Source organism: Hyperolius riggenbachi, chromosome 10 (assembly GCF_040937935.1).
Source record: "Hyperolius riggenbachi isolate aHypRig1 chromosome 10, aHypRig1.pri, whole genome shotgun sequence".
Classification (NCBI taxonomy): Eukaryota; Metazoa; Chordata; class Amphibia; order Anura; family Hyperoliidae; genus Hyperolius; species Hyperolius riggenbachi.
In genome coordinates this window covers 266,819,054-266,837,464 of record NC_090655.1, presented here as the reverse complement: position 1 = coordinate 266,837,464, position 18,411 = coordinate 266,819,054, and positions in this window count along the sequence as shown.

Sequence of the window (18,411 nt, the reverse complement as noted above, 5' to 3'; positions counted from 1 at the left end):
TCATAGACTGCTAGCAGGTGTCGGCAATCTATGGTGAATATTGATTGCGCCATCAGCAGAAGTGACATTCTCTCTTAAAAATGACAATTAGAGTGTTTTTTTCCTTTCTCTTTTCCCCTCTGAGAGCATGAGAGAACTGCAGAGTACATTCCCTTCACCCACCTTCCCGTCCCCCCCCCCCTTCCCGTCCCCCCCGCCCCCCTTCCCGGTCCTGCATGCAGAGAGGAATGTCACACGTGGCTGGACCTCCTGAGGAGAACGATTTGGTGCTTACAGCTCCTCTCCAGTTTTCCGATCGGCTTCCGGCGTTGCTATGGCGACGATCGGAGGTGACGTCATCCGCAATCCCGATCGCTGTCATCGCGAAGCCTGGAGCCGACTGGGCGGCTGTGCCGGTGTGGGAACGCTGGGGGGTACGTATTCCGGAAGCTATTGCGGGCGATCGCGGGGGACCGGAGCAAGTTTGAGCATACGTTTAGCTAGCGAACCGCTAGCTAAAGCGTATAGCAACATTAAAAAAAAAACGTCCTGGGGCCATGTGATCCTCCGCGGCGACCGCTAAGGAGGTTAATAATTCAAGATGTGATTATCGCAGACAAAAGACAAATATATTTTCTAGTTCCTAAAAATCAGCCTAATAGCTCATCCAAGTTATAGGAGTACAGCTGCTAGGGAAAGAGAGCTATGTGTCACTAGCAGACCACACATGCTAATCTAACGGTATTTGGTGTCATTGGATCACACATCGGCCGCAGGTTACAAATCTGCCCTCGGATTCGCTGTGCGCAAATCCAGACAGAAATGGAGCAGGTTGTTGGCAATTGTGTCTTTATAGGCTTGTACAGAAATCCTGCCCCTTTTGCTGGTTGGGGGGGTAAACCCACCTACTTTCCAGGTAATCTAGCCCCAATTCTAAGATTGTATAAATCTGGGGGCAGCATTGCCCGCCTTGTCTTTCATCATTTCATCTGCTAAAGAAGAGCTTCGAGCATGCGTTCCACAGAGGGACCGAACGCATGCATTGTTCCAAGGACTCTTACCATTAATGCCTAATTTAAACCGGACTCTTTTTCTTTTATTCTCCAAATGGACTGCTCAGCCATAACTAAAGTAAGAACTTTCTAATTGTATTACTTTTATTTTTAGCTACTGTATGTGTCTGTGTTAATCTGTATAAATGTGTGTAATGCATTTTTGTTATTAAACGTTTAAAAATCGTTTAGCGGTTATGACCTGTTGCTGAACATACACAATCGTACTTACTCCTCCGAAAACGTTACCTTGTATTCTAGAGTACCCTGTATTTGTAACTCGTATGCTGGAATCGGGCACAGATAAACAGGTCTGGTGACGAACCCTGCATACAGCTAAGGGTTAACTTACAGTGTTCGCAGTGTGCTAAAATATTTACAGTCCTGTGCTGTCTCACAGGTGGTGGCAAGCTTTTGAACTGTACGTGTGTGGTGAATCCTTTGGCGTCTGAACGCTCCCTCCGCTAGTCGGCTCATCCACTTGCAAAGTTGATTGCACTTCGTGATGAGCAAAATGACAGTGTGAGAGGATTTCTGACTCCAATCGATTGACCACGATCGCGGACCGGCCCTTGCGGTCTGTGACAGCAGGTGCAACAACACCTCCGCTAACTCTGCTAACCCCTGTGCTAACTATGCCTTACCCTAACCACCCCTCAACTACTTCTAACCCTAATCACCCACCACCTACTCCTAACACTAACCAGTCTTTATCTAAAAGAACTGCAAAAAATCCATAGGCGCACATTGGGAATTATGGACTGCTTTGCAACCAGTTTATAATCAAACGACCTTCTGTATATGTGACCTTATTTTAATCATTATGAGTTGTAAAATTAATTTTGGTGTGTCTTATAGCTGGACCCCTGATACATAAATATTAGGTAGTACCAAATCCAATCCAACATTCCAAAAAAAAAAATAATGTAATTTTCAAAATTATGATAAAACTTGGGAAAGTTTCAACAAAACTCCACGAGTCATTAGCTTACCAGATACCCACTTTAGAATAGCCCTGGTTGTTGGTTTTCCACAATGGTGACATTTGTGGCCTTTTTCTGATATCCTGACTCTTCTGCAGCTATACAAACAATGAATGGTGCTGTAACAGTTAGGCTACGTTTCCACTAGTGTGGTGCGATTCCGTTGTGGAAAACGCATAAACAAAATTGTATATGGATGCAAATACGTTCCTGTTTATTTGCGTATTTTAACGCTAAAAGCCCATTCATTTTCTAATTTTTTTGTAAGTATGCGAATTTAACAATGTCAGTGCCTGTGTGCTTTTACATGAATTTTACGCGAAAACGTACATGAATTTGCTTGGAAAATTCACATAGCGAAAATGCATGCAATTTTCCTATTAATTACATTGCATGCAAATCGCACACTAGCCTTGCGGTGTGTGAATTCTGATGGCTCTGCACAGATTTGCTGACAAATGGAAACAGGCCCATTGACTGTTATTGGCTATGCGAATCTGCATGCAGATTCGCTCTAGTGAAAACAGGCCCTTAGTGCAAAAAAAAAAAGGTCATTGGTACACCATGAAAGTAATAGATTGCTGTGCACCCAGTTTATCAAATGATATATACAGGGCTGTGGAGTCAGAGTCGGGGCAATTTTGGGCAACTGGAGTCGGAGTCGTGGTTTCATAAACTGAGGAGTCGGAGTCGGGAGTCGGATGATTTTTGTACAAAATCCACAGCCCTGTTAAGTATTAGGCTAAGAAGTCGGAGTCGAGGAGTCGGAGCCATTTTGGGTACCCGGAGTCGGAGTTGGAGTCGGATTTGTGGTTTCATAAACTGAGGAGTCGGAGTTGGAGTTGGAGTCCGAAGATTTTTGTCCCGACTCCACAGCCCTGGAAATATATGTACAAAGAGTGAGTTCCAACCAACATCAATCACCACAAGCCAACAAAATATCCATTAACCCAAACACGACTCAGAGTGGTTTGAAAACTGAAAATTTGAAAGAAAAGCAGACCAAAGTCTGCAAATCAAAGCACTCAATGAGTCGTGGAATTTATAAAAGTATAAAGCTTTTATTAATACATTTAAAAAATTATTCAATTAGAAACACCTAAAAAAGGCCCCATGATAAACGGCAGTTTTAGAGCACGGTCTATTAGGTCACAACGCTCACTGTCCAGCTACTGTGGCATAAAGTACTAGTATGGAGACCACCATATATGGAAACTGGATTGACAGTTCAAATAACTGTATCAGTTGGGTAGCCTAAAATGCTTGAACAAAGCCCAAGTTTCCTCTTGGTGTAAGTTTATAATGTTCTGATGGTAACCTCCACGGTAGAGTAGAGGAATATGCAGTCAAGCTTGCACAGTATTATCAAGAGTTGAAAGGGTGCTGGCAACAATTCACTTGGCATAAATTGCTCAGTCTATGTTGTAATGATGCCCACTCGCAGCATCCGCACTGCAAAAAGCAAACTTATGCAAAAAGTAAATCCATTCGGCAACAATACAGATGTCCAATCGCAACATCTTCCTTCTCAGGGACTTAGAATGTAATCTCAAGCAGAAGTACGGGTCCAAAGCCAACAAGGTTCCAAACTGCAAAGATAAAAAGGTAAAGTTGTATAGCTACCACAACGTTGGTACGGGCCTGTACTGATGGAGGAACTTTCCGTTTGGAGCCAAAATGGCGCAGTGTCCGGGTCTTCAAAGAGAGCCGACAGAGCTGGATGGTATGTCACGCGTACCCTCGTATGCGTCATCACGTAGAGGACGTGAGGTCAGAGAAAGGGCGGAAGTACCACAAGGGTACTACCGCTGAACCGCCCGCTGCCGGGCCTCAACGCGTCCTAGTCGGACTCCTCCTCCTCACTCACACCACTGCCAGCCAGCCACTGCAGCCAGCCACCACCGGTACTATTTAACTTTCAGCAAAGTTTTTTTATGGGGAAGCGGGCAGAGGGGGGAGCGCTAGCGGAGGGGGTGGGGGGAATTTCTGACCCCCCCCCCCCCCCCGCGATCGGGGCATGCTCCCCCCTTATGCCTGCGACCCCAGGGCCCCCAAAAGCGGCATGTTTGGGGGAGTTCGGGGTTCGGGCCGAACATGCCGAACATCTGGCCCATGTTCGGCGAACGGACCCCAACCCGAACATCCAGGTGTTCGCCCAACACTAGTTGAGGCCTATGTTTTGTTTTTTAGTGACAAACTAAATCAAAAGCAATATTTTTTTTTTTATTTTCATATATTCAGTACCAAAATAAAAAGCTTGTAAAAATAATCCAAAGTTACAGAATTTAAAACAGAATACATAAATTGTTACCTTACATAATTGTTGTTTTTTAATATGTATGCCACGAGGGAATATTACTATTATTTTTGCAAATAAGGGCTTGTAATTATTGCTAGGATAGAATGTGAAAACAAGAAACACAACACAGAAAAAATACATCTTTACTTCCAAATAATATATTATCCCCATACATTGCACAAGGGACTTAATTTGAACCGAGCACCATTTTTAGCACCTAGGGAATCTCAATAGCACACAATACCTTTTCATCAACAGAGGAGGTGGGTAATTAGGACAATTTCTTCAAGGAGCTTATCTAAAGGGAATGTGTGAAAATAGCAACTATGACTTCATTAAATAAGGAAGGTGAGAAGGAGGGCATAGCAACTCCTATAGCTATTACAAGCCAGGACAAATTCCAGGGAAAGCAAGGGTGCTTAGTTACCTTTTTTTTTTTTTTTTCATCAATCAAAAGTTTTATTTCATATAAACGACATTACAAAGCAAGTACATTTGACAGTATGTACAGGGAAACAAGCATGTACATGTAAGTTGTGGAGATTAGATAGGTTAGTAATATACTTATGTAAGGTAGTAGTGGATAACAGAGTTCTAATTTAGAAAGGAGTCATCATAGTCCAGTAACATTAAATATTGTTAAACCATCTGTCCCATACTTTATTAAACTTGGATGGACAATTTCTATGTGCATATATGAGTTTTTTGTATGGGAGGCTGTTTCTGACTTTGGTTTTCCAAATGGCTAGAGTTGGAAGCGTAGGGGATAGCCATCTGTAGGTGATGCATTGCTTTGCTATAAAGAGTGTTTCGATTAAAAAGACTTTGTCAAATTTAGAGACATCTTCATCTACTAAGTTAAGGAGACATAATTTAATGTCCAGAGCGGCTGGTGAGCCCATGACGTCATGTAGAAAGTTTACCGTTTTTGTTTCCAAAAGTCCAATATTGGGGGGCAGGACCAGATAAGGTGGAGAAATGAGGGGTTAGGGCTTGAACACTTGGGGCAAGTGGAGGGGTTGGAGGTAGAAAATTTGGCGATTCGGGCAGGGGTGAGATAACTTTGGTGCAGTGTATATAATTGAGTTAATCTTTCTTTTATACAGGGGGATACTAGTCGTGGGGTTAGCAGGCAGTCTTCCCATTCCTCCTCATCTAGTTGAACTCCAATCTGTGTCCATTTTTTGAGGGAGCGAGTCAATACAGGAGCAGACTGGTGCGCAAGTAAAAGGGAGAATAGTGATCCAATATGGTGTTGCATAGGACCATCTTTAAGGAATTCCATTATAAATGATACTCCAGTAGTAGGTAGGCCAGAGGGGAATTGCGCTTTTAATGCATGTTTGAGCTGTAGGTATAAAAATTGAAAAATAGGGGGAAGAAGAAATCGGTTTTGTAGAGTTGAGAAGGGGAGCATTGCGGTGTTGTGGATTACTTGCCCCAGGTATAGAATGCCTTTGTCTGCCCATATTGAGGAGTTGGGAAGAGAGTAGAGTTCTGGAAGCAGAGGGTTTTGCCAGAGAGGAGTATGGTATTCCAGCATTTTGGAGGGAATTATTTTATTGGCGTTTTCCCAAATTTTAATTGCTTGCGACAGAATTGTATTCTTTACACCAGGTGCGATTAAGGTGCCCTTTAACAGGGCAAAAGGTAGATTTTTGGCTCGATCTTTGGCTGGGTATCCCAAAAGTTCTGGGATTTGTAGGGAGTCGGTGATAAACCAGTGTGACAGTTGTTCCAGTTGTGCTGCAAGGTAATATAAGTGTATATCAGGAAGGGCCAAGCCTCCTGATGTCGAGGGGCATTGTAATATGTCAAATTTGAGTTTAGCTCTGGATTTGCCCCATGTAATAGAAAGTAGTAGCGACCGCAGTTTTTGAAGAAGGATTTGGGGATATAGGAAGGTGAGTTATGGATTATGTATAGGATTTTAGGGAACAGTACCATTTTGATGAGATTTACTCTGCCTGCTACAGAAAGTGGGAGTTTGGTCCATGAGGAAAGTTTAGATTGTGTGTGTGCTATTAGTGGGATTACATTGTTTTCAAGGTAGTCCTTAGGGGCGGCAGTTACGTGGACTCCGAGGTATTTGAATTTGGAGGTTATTTGCAGAGGGCATGGAAGGGGAAGGGGGGATACCTGCGGGTTATCTAGGCCAAGTATGGCAGACTTGCTCCAGTTCACCGATATGCCCGAGTATTCGCACATTTCACAAATGAGGTCGTGCAATCTTTTCAAGGAAGAGTGTGGGTTGGCTAGATATAGGATCATATCATCCGCATATTGGATGAGCTTTTCTTCAACTCCTCCAATATGCAGACCTACAATTTCAGGGTCAGCTCGTATCTTACATGCAAGGGGTTCGGCAGAAAGGGCATACAGAAGGGGGGACAGAGGGCACCCCTGTCTTGTACCTCTGCCTATATTGAAAATAGAGGAAACGTTAGTACAGACTTGTGCTGCTGGGTTATTGTAAAGTATTTGAATCCATCTAATAAAATTGTCACCAAAGCCAAATCGGGCTAGAGTTGCAAATAAGAAGGGCCACTCCACTGCATCAAAGGCCTTGGCGGCGTCAAGAGATACGATGACCCTCTCTCCTTTGTTGGAATGGTCAGCTTGTACGTTAGCAAAAAGGCGTCTGATGTTTATTGAGGTTTTTTTGCCGGGCATAAAGCCCGTCTGGTCTGGGTGTATGAGGGTTAAAATAACTTTATTAAGTCTGTTTGAAAGAATCTTAGCCAGTATTTTAATGTCTTGGGGGAGAAGTGATATGGGGCGATATGAGTCGCACAGCGATATATCTTTGCCTGGCTTGGGAATTAAAATAATTAAGGCTGTACGCATAGAAGCCGGTAATATACCAGAGTCAAATGCGTATAAATATGTTTTGAGTAAAGAGGGAGCTAGGATATCTGCAAATCTTTTGAAGACCTCTCCAGGTAGGCCATCTATTCCTGGAGCTTTTTTGTTGGGTAATGAATGTATAGCGATTTCAACTTCCCCAAGTGTGATCTGGCTGTCAAGCATCTCCCTATGCTCTGGAGCAAGTCTGGGGAGGTTTATTTCAGAAAGGAATATTTCTGCTTCAGTTTTAGAAAAAGTGGATTTAGGTGTGTATAGCTCTTTAAAGTATTCAGCAAATCGCTGGTTAATAGCCACAGATCCCGTAATTAGATCGCCACTATCGTTTTTTATATTTGGAATGGCCCCAAGAGAGGATCTGTCATGAGCCATACGTGCAAGAATAGTCCCAGTCCTCTCCCCTTGCTCATAGTAGGTTTGCTTAAGGAAAAATGATTTAGCTCTTGTTTTTTCCTGTAGATCGTTTAGTTTTGTCTGTGCTTTATGCCAGTTGGCACAGTTCACCTCGGATAGTTCTATTACATACTTGTGTTCAAGTAGTGGTATTTGTTGTTGCAGATCAGATATTTCTGCATTGTTTACTTTTTTGAGATGTGAGACTGCACTAATCAGTATACCTCTAAGGTAGGGCTTAAAACTGTCCCAGATGAGTGCATAGTTGTCTTCCTCTTTGTGTATATGAAAGAAATCTTGTAGTTTATCTATGAGCCAGTCATCCGAGGTGAAGAGCGACAACCAGAATGGATTAAACTTCCATATGTATTGTTTAGGTGCATCGAACCATTGGAGAGATAAGGTGATAGGGGAGTGGTCTGAGACAATCCTCGGCAGGAAGTCTACCGCATCTATTAGCGGAAGGAGATTGGCTGAAACAAAAAAATAATCTAGTCTGGATAGGGTCCCGTGTGATGGGGAAAAGCATGTATATTGTTTCCGCGTAGGGTTGCGTAGACGCCAGACGTCATGTAGTGCCAGATCAGTAAGAACATTGGCAAATGGGGTGGGTTTGTTGTTTGCCGGGGGAGAACGGTCTAGAGCGGGATTGCAAGTGGCATTGAAGTCTCCTACCCATATATTTGGGCATTTGGAATGGAGAGAGCTGAAGGAAATGCCTTCTTTTAGTATAGTGCATGAATATGGTGGAGGAATGTAGTAGGCAAAAATATTAATAGGTCTGGCGTCCAGCAGCCCATGCACGAACACATACAGTATCTACCGTATGGGTCTAATTTAACTTTGGTGGGAGCAAAGGGGAGAGTACGTCTGAGAAGCACTGAAACGCCCCTGGAGTACTGGGAGAAGGTAGAATGGTACGCCCTCCCGACCCAGCTACGTTCCAGCGCCTTAACTTTAGTGCCTGTCACATGAGTTTCAATTAAAATCAGGATGTCTGGCTTTAGCTTGGCAACGAAATTGAGAATTAAAGATCTTTTCATGGAGTCGTTTAAGCCCCTCACATTCCAACGTATAATTTTAATGCTTTTGTCAGAGAGTGCCATTTTTAGAGGCAGAGAAGGTAGTAGAGTACGGGTCTTGCAGGAGTAATCTCCAGTATTTGTCGTGGGATGTAATCTGGGCGGACTGATTGATGAAATAACGCTTATAGAACCAGAACAGTAGCTGGATCAACGGATCCAGTAAACCCCAACATGAATTAACACCCTGTTCTGCTGCAACGCGCATACAGAACCTTATACCCAACACTTATATATTAAAATAACAGAGAAAGAGGTTCAAGCGGGTCAAGGCCAATATGCCAGACGATCCGCTTGATCACAATTCACATTTAGCGCCCTGTGAGGGGCCTAAAGAACACACAAGCAAATAAGTACCAGTAATATAGCAGTATCACCGGGGGGAGTGGTAGGGCACTGACAAGTTCCCCGTCCAATGTGTTAGGTTGCGGGTGATAGGTGTATATTTGTAGCAAAAAACATATCTGATATTGTAGATTATTAGTTATGATTCTGCTGCAAAAATAAGAAGAGAAGAAAGTTGTGTCCGGGAGGTATGGCTCAGTGCTGCAGTTCATGCTGAAAAGCGTATTATGGCAAGTAAGTGCGAAGGTAGCTTTATTCCGGATTATAAATCTTCAGAGAGTGTTGGTGATTCTGTAGATAGTATCAGGAAAGTCTAAGTAGTTTTACAGGGTCCTACAGAGTTAGTGGGATCCGGTTGTCAGCATGCAATTGGGGAGCTGAGTAACAGCATGGTGGGACGCAGCATGGCGCCAAGTGGTAGTGGGCAAGTATCTCTAACTAGGTTAGGATAAGAGATATGGAGGGCGGGGGGGGGGGGGGGGGGGGGCAGAGAGACTAGACTAGCCAGCAACAGTACCTTATGATATGGAGGAGCCTTGAGCAGAAGCCTGTGGCCGGGATTCGAGCCACTTGAATACATCGTCAGGTTCGGTAAAGAAGGCAGTTTTCCCATCCGCGACGACCCTCAGCCTGGCCGGGTATAGCATAGCGTATGACAGTTGAAGGTCGCGTAGCTTTTTCTTAACGGAGATAAAGCGCGCCCTTTGCTTTTGAACTTCCATGGTGTAATCCGGGTAGAAAGAGATGTTGGTGTTGTCAAAGTTGATCTGACACTTTTCCCTGGCAACTTTGAGTACTGTGTCCCGGTCTCGGTAATTAAGAAGTTTGAATATAAATGTGCGAGGTGCGGCCCCGGGAGCTGGAACTTTAGGGCCAATTCTATTGGCTCTTTCCACCACGAACACTTTTGAAAAGGTCGCTTCTCCAAAGTGCGCCATTAGAAGTTCTTCCGTGAACTTTTCTGGATCTTTGCCTTCAGCACGTTCCGGAAGGCCCACGATTCTTATATTTGACCTGCGGAGTCTGTTTTCTTGGTCTTCTTGGCGGTCTGTTATGGCTTTAATGCCTTTCTGAGCTTGGCCCTGCTCAAGAGCTAGGGGTTTCACTGTGTCTTCTAGCGAGCCGATCCGTCTCTCCGACTCCACCACCCGCTCCTTAAGATTCCGGAGGTCTTGGCGGAGAAATGACACGTCGGTCTTTACTTCAGCCAGGGTGGATGTTATTTGGATGAGGCTGGTTTGGCAGGCAGAGATTGCTTTCATGACTTGCGAGAGAGTCGGCCTACGTTTTTGCGGGAGTGTGCCAGCCTCGTCATCAGATGTTGGTTGCGAGGCGGCCTCGGCGCCATCTTGGTCTTCCACCCGCTGCTCCTCCGCCCGGAATTTCTGCAGCTTTGCTATGGCTTCTGATGGTCGTGGAGTAGCCATTATTTCCCTGAAGTATGGGCAGACGTACCCTGCAGCAGAGAAGGTCTGTAGAGCACTATTATCACCCGGTAGTATGTTTTTAAGGATTCTGTGGACGGGAGCTCTTGAGCAGTGCGTCCTCACGCCATGAGCTTTCGGCCACGCCCCCGTGCTTAGTTACCTTTAAATATACAAATAACCTTGGGCTGAAAATGTAAACATGATGATAAATGGGCAGCACGGTGGCATAGTGGTTAGCGCTCTTGCCTTGCAACGCTGGTTCCCCGGTTCGAATCTCAGCCAGGTCATCCTCTACAAGGAGTTTGTATGTTCTCCCCGTGTCTGTATGAAAAAATAGAAATAAGTTATGAGGCTTCCCCCTAAAAATTGGCCCTAGACACCGATACATACACTACACCAGGGGTGCCCACACTTTAAAATTTGCAGAGTCCAGGAGATCTACCAACATTTAGGTAGCTAGGTATAGGTGCCTTCAGTATAGGTAGATAGGTATAGGTGCCTGAAGTATAGATACCTAGGTATATCGGCCTTTCAATATAGGTAGCCAGGTATAGTTAGGTATAGGTGCCTTCAGTAGATAGCTAGGTGTAGTAGGGGCCTTCAGTATGGGAAACCAGGTATAGTATAGTTAGGTATAGGTGCCTTCAGTACAGATAGCTAGGTGTAGGGGCCTTCAGTATAGTTAGCCAGGTATAGTGTAGTTAGGTGTAGGGGCCATCAGTATAGTTGGCCAGGTATAGTGTAGTTAGGTGTGGGTGCCTTCAGTATAGTTAGCCAAGTATAGTGTAGTTAGGTGTAGGGGCCTTCAGTATAGTTAGCCAGGTATAGTGTAGTTAGGTGTGGGTGCCTTCAGTATAGTTAGCCAGGTATAGTGTAGTTAGGTGTAGGAGCCTTCAGTATAGTTAGCCAGGTATAGTGTAGTTAGGTGTGGGTGCCTTCCGTATAGTTAGCCAGGTATAGTGTAGTTAGGTGTAGGGGCCTTCAGTATAGTTAGCTAGGTATAGTGTAGTTCGGTGTAAGTGCCTTCAGTATAGTTAGCCAGGTATAGAGTAGTTAGGTGTAGGTGACTTCAGGATAGTTAGCCAGGTATAGTGCAGTTAGGTGTGAATGCCTTCAGTATAGTTAGCCAGGTATAGTGTAGTTAGGTGTAGGAGCCTTCAGTATAGTTAGCCAGGTATAGTGTAGTTAGGTGTAGGTGCCTTCAGGATAGTTAGCCAGGTATAGTGTAGTTAGGTGTAGGGGCCTTCAGTATAGTTAGCCAGGTATAGAGTAGTTAGGTGTGGGTGCCTTCAGTATAGTTAGCCAGGTATAGTGTAGTTAGGTGTGGGTGCCTTCAGTATAGTTAGCCAGGTATAGTGTAGTTAGGTGTGGGTGCCTTCAGTATAGTTAGCCAGGTATAGAGTAGTTAGGTGTAGGGGCCTTCAGTATAGTTAGCCAGGTATAGTGTAGTTAGGTGTAGGGGCCTTCAGTATAGTTAGCCAGGTATAGAGTAGTTAGGTGTGGGTGCCTTCAGTATAGTTAGCCAGGTATAGTGTAGTTAGGTGTAGGGGCCATCAGTAAAGTTAGCCAGGTATAGTGTAGTTAGGTGTAGGGGCCATCAGTATAGTTATCCAGGTATAGTGTAGTTAGGTGTGGGTGCCTTCAGTATAGTTAGCCAGGTATAGAGTAGTTAGGTGTGGATGGCTTCAGTATAGTTAGCCAGGTATAGTGTAGTTAGGTGTAGGAGCCTTCAGTATAGTTAGCCAGGTATAGAGTAGTTAGGTGTGGGTGCCTTCAGTATAGGTAGCCAGGTATAGTGTAGTTAGGTGTGGATGGCTTCAGTATAGTTAGCCAGGTATAGAGTAGTTAGGTGTAGGAGCCTTCAGTATAGTTAGCCAGGTATAGAGTAGTTAGGTGTAGGAGCCTTCAGTATAGTTAGCCAGGTATAGAGTAGTTAGGTGTAGGTGACTTCAGTATAGTTAGCCAGGTATAGTGTAGTTAGGTGTAGGAGCCTTCAGTATAGTTAGCCAGGTATAGTGTAATTAGGTGTAGGTGCCTTCAGTATAGTTAGCCAGGTATAGAGTAGTTAGGTGTGGGTGCCTTCAGTATAGTTAGCCAGGTATAGTGTAGTTAGGTGTAGGAGCCTTCAGTATAGTTAGCCAGGTATAGTGTAGTTAGGTGTAGGTGCCTTCAGGATAGTTAGCCAGGTATAGTGTAGTTAGGTGTAGGGGCCATCAGTATAGTTAGCCAGGTATAGTGTAGTTAGGTGTAGGTGCCTTCAGTATAGTTAGCCAGGTATAGAGTAGTTAGGTGTAGGGACCTTCAGTATAGTTAGCCAGGTATAGTGTAGTTAGATGTAGGAGCCTTCAGTATAGTTAGCCAGGTATAGTGTAGTTAGGTGTGGGTGCCTTCAGTATAGTTAGCCAGGTATAGAGTAGTTAGGTGTAGGGACCTTCAGTATAGTTAGCCAGGTATAGTGTAGTTAGGTGTAGGAGCCTTCAGTATAGTTAGCCAGGTATAGTGCAGTTAGGTGTGGGTGCCTTCAGTATAGTTAGCCAAGTATAGTGTAGTTAGGTGTAGGGGCCTTCAGTATAGTTAGCCAGGTATAGTGTAGTTAGGTGTAGGTGCCTTCCGTATAGTTAGCCAGGTATAGTGTAGTTAGGTGTGGGTGCCTTCAGTATAGGTAGCCAGGTATAGTGTAGTTAGGTGTGGGTGCCTTCAGTATAGTTAGCCAAGTATAGTGTAGTTAGGTGTAGGTGCCTTCAGTATAGTTAGCCAGGTATAGTGTAGTTAGGTGTAGGGGCCATCAGTATAGTTAGCCAGGTATAGTGTAGTTAGGTGTGGGTGCCTTCAGTATAGTTAGCCAGGTATAGTGTAGTTAGGTGTAGGTGCCTTCAGTATAGTTAGCCAGGTATAGTGTAGTTAGGTGTAGGGGCCATCAGTATAGTTAGCCAGGTATAGTGTAGTTAGGTGTAGGGGCCATCAGTATAGTTAGCCAGGTATAGTGTAGTTAGGTGTAGGGGCCATCAGTATAGTTAGCCAGGTATAGTGTAGTTAGGTGTAGGGGCCATCAGTATAGTTAGCCAGGTATAGTGTAGTTAGGTGTAGGGGCCATCAGTATAGTTAGCCAGGTATAGTGTAGTTAGGTGTAGGGGCCTTCAATATAGTGTAGTTAGGTGTGGATGCCTTCAGTATAGTTAGCCAGGTATAGTGTAGTTAGGTGTGGGTACCTTCAGTATAGTTAGCCAGGTATAAAGTAGTTAGGTGTAGGTGACTTCAGGATAGTTAGCCAGGTATAGTGCAGTTAGGTATGGATGCCTTCAGTATAGTTAGCCAGGTATAGTGTAGTTAGATGTAGGAGCCTTCAGTATAGTTAGCCAGGTATAGTGTAGTTAGGTGTGGGTGCCTTCAGTATAGTTAGCCAGGTATAGAGTAGTTAGGTGTAGGGACCTTCAGTATAGTTAGCCAGGTATAGTGTAGTTAGGTGTAGGAGCCTTCAGTATAGTTAGCCAGGTATAGTGCAGTTAGGTGTGGGTGCCTTCAGTATAGTTAGCCAAGTATAGTGTAGTTAGGTGTAGGGGCCTTCAGTATAGTTAGCCAGGTATAGTGTAGTTAGGTGTAGGTGCCTTCCGTATAGTTAGCCAGGTATAGTGTAGTTAGGTGTGGGTGCCTTCAGTATAGGTAGCCAGGTATAGTGTAGTTAGGTGTGGGTGCCTTCAGTATAGTTAGCCAAGTATAGTGTAGTTAGGTGTAGGTGCCTTCAGTATAGTTAGCCAGGTATAGTGTAGTTAGGTGTAGGGGCCATCAGTATAGTTAGCCAGGTATAGTGTAGTTAGGTGTGGGTGCCTTCAGTATAGTTAGCCAGGTATAGTGTAGTTAGGTGTAGGTGCCTTCAGTATAGTTAGCCAGGTATAGTGTAGTTAGGTGTAGGGGCCATCAGTATAGTTAGCCAGGTATAGTGTAGTTAGGTGTAGGGGCCATCAGTATAGTTAGCCAGGTATAGTGTAGTTAGGTGTAGGGGCCATCAGTATAGTTAGCCAGGTATAGTGTAGTTAGGTGTAGGGGCCATCAGTATAGTTAGCCAGGTATAGTGTAGTTAGGTGTAGGGGCCATCAGTATAGTTAGCCAGGTATAGTGTAGTTAGGTGTAGGGGCCTTCAATATAGTGTAGTTAGGTGTGGATGCCTTCAGTATAGTTAGCCAGGTATAGTGTAGTTAGGTGTAGGTGACTTCAGGATAGTTAGCCAGGTATAGTGCAGTTAGGTATGGATGCCTTCAGTATAGTTAGCCAGGTATAGTGTAGTTAGGTGTGGGTGCCTTCAGTATAGTTAGCCATGTATAGTGTAATTAGGTGTAGGGGACCTTCAGTATAGTAAGCCAGGTATAGTGTAGTTAGGTGTAGGAGCCTTCAGTATAGTTAGCCAGGTATAGTGTAGTTAGGTGTTGGTGCCTTCCATATAGTTAGCCAGGTATAGTGTAGTTAGGTGTAGGGGCCATCAGTATAGTTAGCCAGGTATAGTGCAGTTAGGTGTGGGTGCCTTCAGTATAGTTAGCCAGGTATAGTGTAGTTAGGTGTAGGGGCATTCAGTATAGTTAGCCAGGTATAGTGTAGTTAGGTGTAGGTGCCTTCAGTATAGTTAGCCAGGTATAGTGTAGTTAGGTGTAGGGGACCTTCAGTATAGTTAGCCAGGTATAGTGTAGTTAGGTGTAGGTGCCTTCAGTATAGTTAGCCAGGTATAGTGTAGTTAGGTGTAGGTGCCTTCCATATAGTTAGCCAGGTATAGTGTAGTTAGGTATAGGTGCCTTCAGTATAGTTAGCCAGGTATAGTGTAGTTAGGTGTAGGGGCCATCAGTATAGTTAGCCAGGTATAGTGCAGTTAGGTGTGGGTGCCTTCAGTATAGTTAGCCAGGTATAGTGTAGTTAGGTGTAGGGGCATTCAGTATAGTTAGCCAGGTATAGTGTAGTTAGGTGTAGGTGCCTTCAGTATAGTTAGCCAGGTATAGTGTAGTTAGGTGTAGGGGACCTTCAGTATAGTTAGCCAGGTATAGTGTAGTTAGGTGTAGGTGCCTTCAGTATAGTTAGCCAGGTATAGTGTAGTTAGGTGTAGGTGCCTTCCATATAGTTAGCCAGGTATAGTGTAGTTAGGTATAGGTGCCTTCAGTATAGTTAGCCAGGTATAGTGTAGTTAGGCGTAGGTGCCACTTACTACCAAATAGGCGGTCGCGATCTACCGGTAGATCGCAATCGACCTATTAGGCACCCCTGCACTACACAATACATACGTAAACACATGACTATGGTAGGGATTAGATTGTGAGCCCCTCTGAGGAGCAGTTAAGTGACAAGGCAATATATACTCTGTATAGCTCTGCATAAGATTTTGGCACTATATAAGTATTAAATAATAATAATTAAAAAGAAAATCTAACCTTTCAATTTCCTTACTTTCCCATCCATAGTAAAATTATTATAAATATTAGCGAAAATAATAACAATGCATATCATTCATTGAAATTCCTGACATTGTTATACTGTAGGTATTAAAATGTGTTTCCTTCCAGCTATTGATACAATTGCGGAGTTAATTCATTCATCTTGATGGTATTCATGCCATTTATTCACCCTCAGATCTATATAATTTAATGCATACCTGTATTCTTTGAATATGTTATACATCTTTAACCACTTAAGGACTGCAGTCATAAAACCCCTTAAAGAGAATCTGTACTCTAAAATTCTTACAATAAAAAGCATACCATTCTATTCATTATGTTCTCCTGGGCCCCTCTGTGCTGTTTCTGCCTCTCCCTGCTGAAATACTGGCTTGTATTTGCCAGTTTTAGGCAGTGTTTACAAACAAAAGACATAGCATGTGATAGGCTGAGAGTAGGTCAGTGTGTGACTCATACAGAGCTTGCAGGGGGCCTGGAGAGTGTGTTTATAGCTGCTATCCAATCAGCTGCTATCAGCATGGGTATGTGTAAAAATACATTCCAAAACACATTATACTACTCCTCCTGAGTACAGCGATACCACGTGTGACACTTTTTTGCAGCCTAGGTGCGCTAAGGGGCCCAACGTCCTATGAGTATCTTTAGGATATTACCGGTCATTTTGAGGCATTTGGTTTCTAGACTACTCCTCACGGTTTAGGGCCTCTAAAATGCCAGGACAGCATAGGAACCCCACAAGTGACCCCATTTTAGAAAGAAGACAACCCAAGGTGTTCCGTTAGGAGTATGACGAGTTCATAGAAGATTTTATTTTTTGTCACAAGTTTGCGGAAATTGATTTTTATTGTTTTTTTTTTTCACAAAGTGTCATTTTCCACTAACTTGTGACAAAAAATAAAATCTTCTATGAAATCATCTAAAGCAATTTGTATAATATTTTCCATTATCTGATTTAAATGTACATTTTCATGCTCTCTATCTAGCCTTTTGCTTTGTGACAAGCCTTATTATCTCCAAATCAGATTTCAAAGTTTCTATATACAGTACAGTACAAATTGTTAATTATAGAATCAATAATCTGAATCCCTTCAGTAATGATTCAATCAAGTGATTCAATCAAATTTGCAAAATAACTTTGGCATAAAGGATATCCTGAGGACATTTTTCCTATCAAAATATTACATTTCCAAACAATAATCACAAATGTACCTTCTCTCAAAAAGAAATATAAAAAAATGATTAAATAAAAAAAACTTCCCTTATAAAACCTTTTTGTTCTTACAATGTTCCTCTGAATTTTTCACTATTGTATGGGAGATATCACATAAACTCTAAAACTAACCCTGTTCTAAAACACAAACAAAACAAACAATTGAACATAAAAACCTCAAAAAATAATTCTTGCAAATGTGTCAAAGTTTTAAGTGTCTAGAGATTTTAGGTTTCACTTCTCTGGCTCAGTTCATCTTATGTATCAGTTATGTAAAACTCAGTGTAACTCCATTCATGAGAAAAAGAAAATCTCTTTAACCGCTTAAAGGGACAATTAAGCCTAGTCAAAAAAATGAGTTTTACTCACCTGGGGCTTCTACCAGCCCCCTGCAGCTATCCGGTGCACACGTAGAGTCGCTCCGATGCTCCTGGACCCGCCGGCGGCCACTTCCGGTTTGGGCGACAGGAGCCCACAGGCTGGGAACGCGAGTTCCCAGCCACAATAGCGCCCTCTATGCTGCTATAGCATTGCGTATATATCATATAGCAGCATAGAGGGTGCTATTGTGGCTGGGAATGCGAAGAATCACTCGCGTTCCCAGCCCGTTGGCTCCTGTCGCCCAAACCGGAAGTGGCCACCGGCGGGTCCAGGAGCATCGGAGCGACTCTACGTGGGCACCGGACAGCTGCAAGGGGATGGTAAAAGCTCCAGGTGAGTAAAACTCATTTTTTTTTTATTAGGCTTAAGTGCCCCTTTATGGACAAGAGGTTAAACCCCCCTAGTGACCAGGCCATTTTTTACAAAATAGGCCACTGCAGCACCTCCTCTACTACCAGCTCTAACAGCAGCGGGAGGCCACAAATCTCCCACTATTGGCCCAGGCAGGGGGATCTTATGGATGCCTGGATAAATGTACTGTGACCTTCTGAGACACCTGAATCACTGCACCATATCCACTGACAATGGTTTAAATATATGGAACATGATTATCTGGGTTCCTCTGTTGTTGGTGGTGAGGCATGTCTGGGCAGTGGCGACCCCATACAGTTTTTTGGTGAATGGGCTTGACATCTGCCCACAATTGGAACAGAATGCCATTCATGTTCTTTCTTGCCCGGTATTTAGTGATCTGTCTGAAGACCCTTCAGTGCTGCTGGTGGTGCGGTCACTCACAGGTAATGCACCATGTCTGTCACTAGATAATGTCACTCACCTCACTTTGTTTTAAAAAATGGATCAGAGTTGGGTTAGTAACTACCAGTCTGCCACCGCTGATGTCACAGATTGGGTGGGACCAAGGAGGGGGGGGGGGTGGGCCAGGCCTGATGATGTGTGAGGGGC